General features: G+C 39.5%; 1 long non-coding RNA gene across 1 annotated transcript; it reads left to right on the top strand.

The window, feature by feature from the left end:
- Positions 1–6891: 6891 nt before the first annotated feature.
- On the top strand, positions 6892–10080 carry LOC102309801. Its single transcript, XR_317195.3, has 5 exons — positions 6892–6993; positions 7079–7396; positions 7482–7572; positions 8768–8845; positions 8935–10080. It is a non-coding gene; the product is annotated as an uncharacterized LOC102309801 (long non-coding RNA).
- The last annotated feature ends 6 nt before the right edge of the window (positions 10081–10086 follow it).

Below are 10086 nucleotides of genomic sequence, written 5' to 3'. Positions count from 1 at the left end.
TCACGTACTGAAAGATTAATGTTCTTATTTCTTTCAGGATTTCAATATTTCAGGATTACAAACCATCAATGGTGTGCACGCTCCACTGAGGAGTAATTAAAGAGTGATTAAGAAGGACAGTCTGAGCTCTGAACACAGCGGCGCACTGAATTTTGAACACAAAAAAGCGAATGAAGAATGTTTTTCAACTGCAACCCATCAATTAAATATAACTTCATCTCCTTTGAGTCTACCTATTTAAATAGATTCTGTGTTTATTTGACACCCCGAGGCGTTTTGTATTACTGTGTGTGAAAGTGTGCACATGCACTGGGCCTTGTGTTTGGGCTAGCACTGGTGTTAAAATTCATGAAAAAAATATTTTCCTTGTGTTTACAAAGTTAGTTTCATGCCCCTAATTGACCCTGTTTCTAACACTGTAGGGAGATATTCTGTATTTTTCCATATTGTCTCGCTTATACACTGACCTTTGTTTGTCTCCCTGTTTTGTTGCCATGCAGGACGCTGTGAGAGAAGAGGAAAAAGACTTTTTCTCTTCATGCTTCCCATTGGGAGCTGCCTAACTAAACTTAATGTGTTAAACAAAGCAACAATGCAGCACAGACAAATTTAATATGGCATTTTCAGTGAGAGAAGTGCAAAGCACATCATTGAATATATTGCAATGCAAAACGTGGGAATGAGAATGGGCTGTGCAATGTGAAACTAAAGCCACAGCAACAAAACCAAAGAACACAACGCGCAATAAAACATAACATAAAACAACAAAACACACTTCAGGAAATAAAAACGTGCTGCTATGGATTAAGTGGGAGAATGGGGCGTCCACTAAATGCAGATTTGGTGTTTCAGTCCCCAGACTCACCTGCTAAAGTGTCACCGAGCAGATACAGAGCACCGAGCTCCTTTTCATGGGCAGAAAAGTGAATTAAAAACATGCTGTGAAGTGTTTCGCGTAGCTGATGTTAAAGGACCTGCTGTATGTGTGCACACGGCTTGCAACATTCCCTTTGCAGATAAGATTTTCTTCATTTTCTGCATCAAAGCTCTGCAGCTCTCAGTGTCTGTGGGTGATTTTACCAACTGTGAGAGGCTAAAAGAGGAGAATCAAAGACTAAGAGAATATTTTATTCTCAATACAGTTTAGCACAGTTGTGTACACCGATTTCCTGAATCTTTGCCCAGAGTAGGCTCAAAACACAATGACAGAAAAACAAACAAACAAACAAACAAAAAAAACCCACAATATTTTTTTTCTTCTTTTCCAGAAAAATGCAGCTATTTGTACTTAAATTTAACATGGATGGAACTGAAGTTCCTCATGGCAGATTGATGTCATTTCCTCTGCCTATGCTAGTAGTCAGCAGTGTCCTTGCCTGAAGTTTAAACTATGTTTGAAAGCATGGAAAAAGGAGAGAATAAAGGGGACATTTTAACAAAGGGGCATTCACATAATATATTTCTGGATATGCTTTTAAGATATAATGACATTGAAATGTCCATTTGAACCCTGAAAGCATGTTAGATTGAATTAGGACTGAGGAGATGGGCTGCATTATGCAGAGTTCTGCAGGCACACTGAGAGCTGCACACGCCCTTTCAAAGGACCATGCAGAGCTGAAGAGGAAATAATCTTTAAGAGGCTTATAAACAATTAAATATAGTTGCTCGGGTTCCGCGGTGCTAAGAATTTTAAAGCAGTCCATAGTTTATAAAGTCTTCATTTTGAATGTCCTTTGATAAAACATTCCCTTGTGATTTCAATCTCCTCTTACATCTTTTCAAATTAGGCTCAACAGTCTTGCTGAGACACCAGTGAGTGAAACAGGAAATGGCTTTAAGCCATCATCGCAGACTTTTGTTGTTTCGATTCCAAAACAAGAAACGCTGCCCCATTTTTTTCCCCATGAAGTGGTGTGTTGTTGAGTTTAGAAAAAACAACAACAACAAAAGGGGCCCAGTTGTGACTCATTTTGTCAAAATGCTAAACACAAAGCAGAAAGGCAAACCGCACTGTTTTGCATAACTGTTTTGTCTCAAGTATGTGTTAAAATTGCCTCGTTCTAAAATCTTTGTTGATCAAAAAGACACACACATACTGTCTCATGAAGAGGTTTTTCTGTCATCCAACAACACACTGATATACTTAACATATACACATATCATGTGCAGTAATAAATTGTGTGGGTGATTACAGACTTGATGAGTAATTAGGCTTACTGTGTCAAAACATTTAGCACAAGCCGGATAACATGCAGCGATTGTTCTTTAGGTAGAGCTGTTCTACACAAGCACAGTGCATTTGGTCACGGAAACATGTTAAAAACAAGAAGATAAGAAACTTGTGGCATGGCTGTTGGTGACAGATGGGCTAAGTATTTCAGAAACTGCTGAGTCACTGGGATTTTCCCCACATAGCCATTTCTAAGGTTTACAGAGAATGGTCTGAGAAAAATATCCAGTGAGTTCTTTTGGCAAAATGCTAACTGTTTTTTTATATGACTTGTTGAATGTTTCCTGTCCCTTTGTCCTCATTCTTAACTCTGACAGTCTTTGCCAGTTGCAAGTCTCTCAAATCTCTGTGCTAGCTCAAGCTCAAAGCTCAGAGATCACACTTCTACCTAAGTGTGAATACAAAGCCACTAAAGCAGTGGCACCTTAATCAGGGTCACAGCAGTTTGTTTGCTTGTGCTTTGGTATTACACATTTTTACCATATAGAAGTCAGATGTTATTCGTGAGATGCTGAAGCTCCGACACACAAAGAGAAAGAACCAGCCATAATAACAATACATTTGTTTCTGATGCAATTTGTGCAAGTATGTGTTAAAATTTTGCAATACATGAAGGAATTTAGAAAAAGAGCACATCCAAACGAGACTCTTTAGAGTTGCATATCATTGTTACCAAGGAGGCTTGGGGGCATCCAAGGCTGGATTAGGCATACCGAGTTATGCTTTATGCTCTGCCCGGTTAGGCTCCATCCCTTTTCTTGGTGAGGAGATTTGGCTGGATAAAGACCAGAGAAAAGATGACATGCAGACATCACATTTTTCCATTTTGTTGGTAAATATCCTTGTTTATTCGCTAACATTTCTAAAGAATAGATCAGGGGTCTCCAACTCCTGGCCTCGAGGGCTGGTGTCCTGCAGATTTTAGATATAACTGTGAGTCAACACGCCTGAGTTACATGATTGGTTCGTTACCAGGCCTCTGGAGAACTTCAGGACATGTTGAGGAGGTCATTTTGCCATTTGAATCAGCTGTGTTGGACCAAGGACACATGTAAAACCTGTAGGACACCGGCACTCGAGGCCTGGAGTTGGAGACCCCTGGAATAGATTTTTCAAGGCAGGACATTTTGTTTTCCTACAATGAGCATGGTTTCCAGGTAAGTTTATTTCCAGAACCAAACTTTACTGATACAGCAGGGGGCCCTAGGGAACAGGAAAAACCAAGGTAAATACCCAGATAAACACAGAGCTAGAAACAGGTGTGTGCCTGAATGTGATGCTGCATGTACCGCTGCAGCAATCTGGTGAACAGAGGGTGAATAAACCAGACCTTAAAAATTTCAGGTAAGTGGAGATTATCAACACCTGCTGTTGATCAAGATGCTCAACAGCAGGTATGTCAGGTGGAGAACCAGTGGGAATGCCCGTTAAGAGAGCTGGCAATCCTGGCAGAACTTATCCCCTTGCAAGAAAATGCACACTGGGTAGAAGAAAACAGAAAAGCATGAAAGAAAATCAGATAGAGGGAGGGAAAGAGAGAATTTGCTGTCCAGCACTGAAAGCAAGAGGGAACATAACAAAAAGGGCCTCAGGTGATCAGCTGAGTCAGTGTCAGATGGGACTGAAGGCAAGTTTGAAAATGTGAAGATAAAAATCTTTGTGTGTGAGGTTAGTAAGGAATGAGAACACCATCTCTGACGTTATGTGGCTACAGCAGTGCTATCAGTCATCATGCATTGTGGTTACTTTAGTGCATGAGCATGCATGGGTTTGACAAAATAGAACAAAGCACAATAGAAAACCCATAACTCTTATTGAACTGTGCATCATAAATAAAATGAGGTTCTAAAAGTGCAATGCTAGATAGATCACTCACTGGGAACATTTTTACATGCGAAACTGCACTTTTGTGTTGAGGCTATCAAAGCCTATTACACAAAGCAAAAGATGGCTTTCTGGTATTGAACAGCAACAGCAGTTTGTACAGTTATTTACCTGAAACCATAATCTACCTGAGCGCTAACCGCATTGGAGGTTCACAATCTCTTTCTAGAAGGCAACACTGTGAAAGCGGCAACATAAAAAGCTATCAGTAGAAAAAATGCAAAAATATCGTTTCCCAGAAGTGTTTGATTGATAAATTCTGCAAAAGCTGATACAGGTGTTATCAGTTGTACTACACACACGCACAAACGTACATATTTACACCAAAACAGATACGTGTGGTGGGAAAAACAAAAGACTTTTACAGCATGTTCTGCAAGCAACTGAGAGAAGCTAACCAACAACAACAGCTCTTTCTTTCCAAGCTATTATTATAAAAACTGTCTTCTTCATAGAAGATTTAAATTCATTCACTGTGCACGTACATGTGAGAGGATCAAGCTGCGCTCAGAACAGAGAACTGAGGTATTTTCTCTTCTGATGTCTCCCCGTTTTCTGCCAGGGGCTTTCCAAGAGGCATCTCGAATATTCATGATCATCCATCAATGCCTGAAAGGGTCAGAAACTAGTCACAGTCATTGAGAATCACACACTCGCAGACACACATACACACATTTAATTATTTCCTTTTTTTTTTTTTTGCTCCTGGAGTTTTGTTTAATCACAGTTTTTCTATCACATCTTTCTCTGAGGCCTGTATAAGTCAAATGTAAGCGTGAGTCATAGGCAGCTCTTATGTTTGCAGGGGTGTGTGTGAAACATGTGGGGAACAAAAATTTAAATATGCTTCCGGAAAATAAATGTACCTCACTTTGAAGTCCTCTGAAGTGATAGAAAGGTGTTTGGTGCATGTGCATGTTTATATGTGTGTTTTAGTATGTGGTTAAGGGTTAAAGGCTTCCTGTAGTAGATATCTATGTGTCGGGGGGGTCCTATTTCACTGCAGGGCAACCTGCACGTGGCGAATAAAGCCTTGATTGATTGATTGATTGATTGCATGCTAGAGGTCTACAGAAATGGATAATTGTTCTTAAGGACTTGTGTTTCACTGAAGTATGCACAATATTGTTCTTTTTTCACAGTTGCAAATACGAGAGAGAAAGGGGGGAGGGATAAACAATGCAAAACAGGTAATCACTACTAATCATGGTTCAGTGATGAATAGTTTGGGGATGGTTTGCTTAACCTAATGAGACAAAATTAGATGACAATAAATCATTTGCATATATATATTTTCCTGTTTTTAAGCTGAACCTGCTCTCACTTTGGCACATGTGACCGGGTGCTCTGGTTGACAGCTGTTAACCATAGGCTGCAATTAACACAGCATTTTGGAGAAACAGGCCCAGCAAGTACACAAATAAAGTAATGCGGGAAGAACGCGCATGCGCAGTATAGCACAAACTGGAGGGCATGCGTGCAACCAAGCAATGAGTATGTCATCAGTCATGTACTGCCTACAAAGCAATAATACTTCTTTAATTACACACACACACACACACACACACACACACACACACACACACACACACACACACACACACACACACACACACACACACACACACTGTGTCCTGTTCATGTGCTTTCTTTGTAGTTAAGGTTGTAAGACCGGGCAGGCATAAAGGAATTGAAAAGCTTCTTGGGTAGTGATGCTAAACTCTTTATCTACATTGCATTTGCTGGAATGTAAAAGTTAAAAGTACTCAAAATTAATCAATGGATCAGTATGTGATCTATCTAAACTCGATTGCCCTGAACTTCCCCTTGCTTACTTTCAGTCTGCAGTAGAGCGAAGTTTACTATAATATCTCATTTCAGACATCAAAGCCGCAAAGAAGGAAATTACACATGCTTGACACGGTTGTCATAATTTCTTCCATCAGAATTATGGCACACATGATGGGTGCGTTTAGAACCTCAAGACCAATATTAAACTTGTACTTAGTTTAAACTTCCATTAGCTTGATAGGTTATATAATATAACATTTGGAGCACCTTCAACACAGATACATTTATTTAGTGAAGGGAAAACTAAGTGAGAACACTTAATTATAATTATACTCAATTTAGTTGTTACAATTTGTTGCTGAAGGGAATCATTATATAGACTCCTCAAAAAAATAAAATAATATAACTAAATATAAAGAGCACCAAGCACTGCAGGATCCCTACAAAATGACCTCCAGACCATTGGTGTGAATGTCTCTGGCTGAACAATCAGAAGCTTCATGAGTGTGGCCTGAGGGGCTGGCATCCTCTAACGGGCCTTGTGCTCACTGCCTGGTATTGTGGAGCCTGACTGACATTTGCCATAGAAGACCAGAGTTGGCAGATCCACCAGTGGTGCCCTGTGCTTTCCACAGATTAGAGCAGTATGATCCCAAGGATATGTTACAGACTTGAAAGGGTCTGGAGAAGCTGTGGAGCATCACCGGTTTGGTGGTGGGTCAGTGATGGTCTAGGGAGGCATGGCCATGGATGGGAAGCACAGACCTATACAGGCTAGACAGTGACACCCTGACTGCCATTACGTATGAAGGATGAAATCCTTGGACCCACTGTAAGACCTGACGTTGGTGCAGGGGTCCTGGGTTCCTCCTCGTACCTCGTCTCGTGTGAAAAAAGTATGCAGGCAGTTCTTAGCAATACAATAACTAACCGCTTCCTTTTCCCCTGCTGCTCTTTCTCAGATACAAATATAGCTGATCGTGAAGTTCAGTTCTCTTTCTCTCTCAGTCTGATGGTCATGATGTTTAGACTGAACCAAGCAGCACTTCTCATTCCGCTATTAGTGATGTGGCATGTCTTTGCAGGTACAGACATAATTATGTTCATCCTGTTATCGAAATTTGTCATTACCGATGACTATATTAATTTATTAACTCCTTTAAACTATAGGAATCACTAAAGACGACCGCAGAGCTGTGCTGGTGTCCAGAGGAGACTCCGTGACGCTGACTTGCAATATAAGACATAATAATGTGACCCTAGTCTCTTGGACCAACAGCAGATGTGTTTTTCAATATTCCAATGTGCTGAATCGCACCCATTCAAATTTCTCTTTTCATAGACTGAAAATAAATCGTGAGTTTCCTACAAAGCGAATTATTTTTAGTGCTCAGCCTGAAGATCCCGGACTTTATACATGTAGCATAACAGACAGAAGTGGCATAAACAGCATTACATGGAGTTTAACTGTGTCTGAGCACCCCAAAGGTAGGTAGAACAAAACACAGAGCTAATCACTTCTAGTAAAGGTCAAACAAGCACTTGAAATTAATTTACTGCTGATTTTATACAGATTCCGCTTCATCGAAGTATTTTCTATACATACTCCCATCTGCAATTGGAATCATTCTATGTGGCATCACACTAGCTGTCTTTATCTGTGGGTGAGTAAAACCTTTTAACTACTTAATTGTAAGAATGAATACATGAATGTAATCGAGGATAGTTCTGAATAATCAGTACTGCTTAAGACTGGTTAGACTGATTCGATCAATAATCTGACACGCTTTGTAGCATTTTGTCTTTTTTTCCCACTTTACACCAAATTAGAAATGATCATTTTTTTATGTTGACCAGACCGTTTAGTCTCAGTTATATGTTCAGCTTTTGAAATATATTTGAAGGTTGCACCGTATTAGATAAAAGACAGAACTGGAGTGTAGTTTGGTGTTCATTAACTAAATCAGCCATCAGAGCCTTTTGATGATGTATCTTATGGAGCAGAGACCGAAAGAGTTCAGAATCCATAGGTTCAGAATCAAATATTCAAATATCTGATATCTATTGTTGTAAATCAAGGTTTGGTAACTAATCCAACAAAATATGAGTCATGCAACAGGAAAGACTGCACTGTTGAATGCTGAATGCATGCAAGGATTATCCGCGAGGACAAGGAGAACTCACAGTTTATAAGTCCACAGGAGACAGAGGCAGGTACCGAACACATTATGGGAGGAAACCACAAAGGTAGGGAATGCAGGAAGTGAAAGATGAGAAATGAGAGACAATGATGAGTACAAAATAAAACAGGAACAGAAATAATGCAAGAAAACGGAACAAAACATGCAGTCTAAAGTTTCTGCAGGGTTCTCACAAGTACTCTTTGGTGGCAGTGACTTCAGTTTTACTGAGAAAAGCATTTCCATACAACAAACTGCATTCAGACACATTTATGCTTTTTAAAAATCTGATATACTCCATCCAAGGGAGGCTTGTAGACCCGTTTAGCTTTTGGTATTTTGTGCATGATGACCTGATGAGGACATTCAGGGAACTCGGGACTAAACAAATAATATGGAAATTAATAGACCTACCTGCACCTACCTGAGCCACAGCTAAAGAAAATCTTGAGAACACAAGAAAGACATTAATCTGTTGTCATAACAGAGGTGCTAGAGCACGCGCATTTGTCCTGCTTATAGACATTTTGGTGGCACAAGGGGTGAGCTATACTGGGCAGATAGTTTTAATGTTGTGATTGAACAGTATTTATCAGATTTATGATGTTAAAAAATTATTACTTAATTTCTCACATTGGCAAATGTTTTGTGTTTATTGCATGCTTTGTGTTTCTTACAGTAGGATGTGCAAATTGTGATGAAGACACTGAATCAGGATCTGGTCCAGGATCAGTTTCCTCCTCAGTCAGGAGAAGAGGTCAGAAGATGGTCACTCACATGTCTCTGCCTTTATTTTCTATCTTAGAACCTGCACTGATTTTTATTTTTCTCTTTTTGTCTTTGTAGGCAGTTCTTTCTCAACCACAGGGTGGCGCTGTTTGTTGTGAAAATAAAAAGCAGAGGCATCACTATATGGAGAGGGTGAATACAATCTATGATAATGTCTAAGCAGATTAACAATCCACATAAACAGTTTTAATGAAGGGGATTTTAAGGGGGCACCATCAGAGGGAGGACAACGGTGCTACTATAGCCAATAGAACAAATCCCTCTGCTTACACGAAGCAGCCAATTAGAAGAAGGTTTGTATTAAAGAACACGAGAAGGGAACTAAACATGTTGTTTCAGAGACAGGATGAACTGCAGGTCTACCAAATAAATAGGGATGACATGAAACTGTGAATCAGAACAAGTCGACTCCAAGTGTAACTTAAATGTTCAAGAATTTTCCTTAAAGTTTTCACGTTATGACAATAATGTATTTTCAGCTCAAGCTCGTTAATGTTTTTTCCATCTAGGTCTTCATTATAAGCTTGTTCCAGGGTGATTGTGTATTTTTTTTAGCATTAGTGTGCGTGCGTGCGTGCGCGCGCGCGTGCGTGCGTGTGTGTGTGTGCGTGTGCGTGTGAGTGTTATTCCATCTGTAAACAAAATAACTTGAAAGAAATTCTGATAAAACCTTGCAGAGTGGGGTCATGTTAACGATCCTTTAACATTTTGATTATGTCCACTGAGGCCTTCAAGGTCAACTTAATGATGATTCTTACAAGTGTAATACGGAGCTGTTTAAAACTTTGTTTATTGCTACCATTGGTTGTGTTGACAACATATAAAGGATATGAGTGAAATAGGGTCAAACTTTCATAAAAGTACTATCCCCTTAAATGTAAAAACTGCTCCCTTGGTGGAGGTTTGTGCTCCCGGAACACTTCTTGTAATAGTTATATATTACATAATGTTTTGTTTATAACTAGTTTATATTGAATTATTGTTTAAATATTATATTGATTATGATTTAATTTGTCATGTGCTTAAATTTCATGCATCGTTAAATGAACTGCTTTTTTGTCCCCTGCAAGTAACCACTTCCTGTTCTTGGCATCACCTTGAAAATCACACGTAGAAGTGAAGCTTCACTTTGTCTGTCTGTAATCATGTTTGATCCAGATCAATCAGACATTCTCTTTAATTCATTCTTAGCTGTGTGCCATGTCCTCA

Source organism: Haplochromis burtoni, unplaced genomic scaffold (assembly GCF_018398535.1).
Source record: "Haplochromis burtoni strain Fernald_Lab_line unplaced genomic scaffold, NCSU_Asbu1 Contig_289, whole genome shotgun sequence".
Lineage (NCBI taxonomy): Eukaryota > Metazoa > Chordata > Actinopteri > Cichliformes > Cichlidae > Haplochromis > Haplochromis burtoni.
Note: the sequence above shows the minus strand (reverse complement) of the source record. Positions and strands in the feature narration are given on the sequence as shown.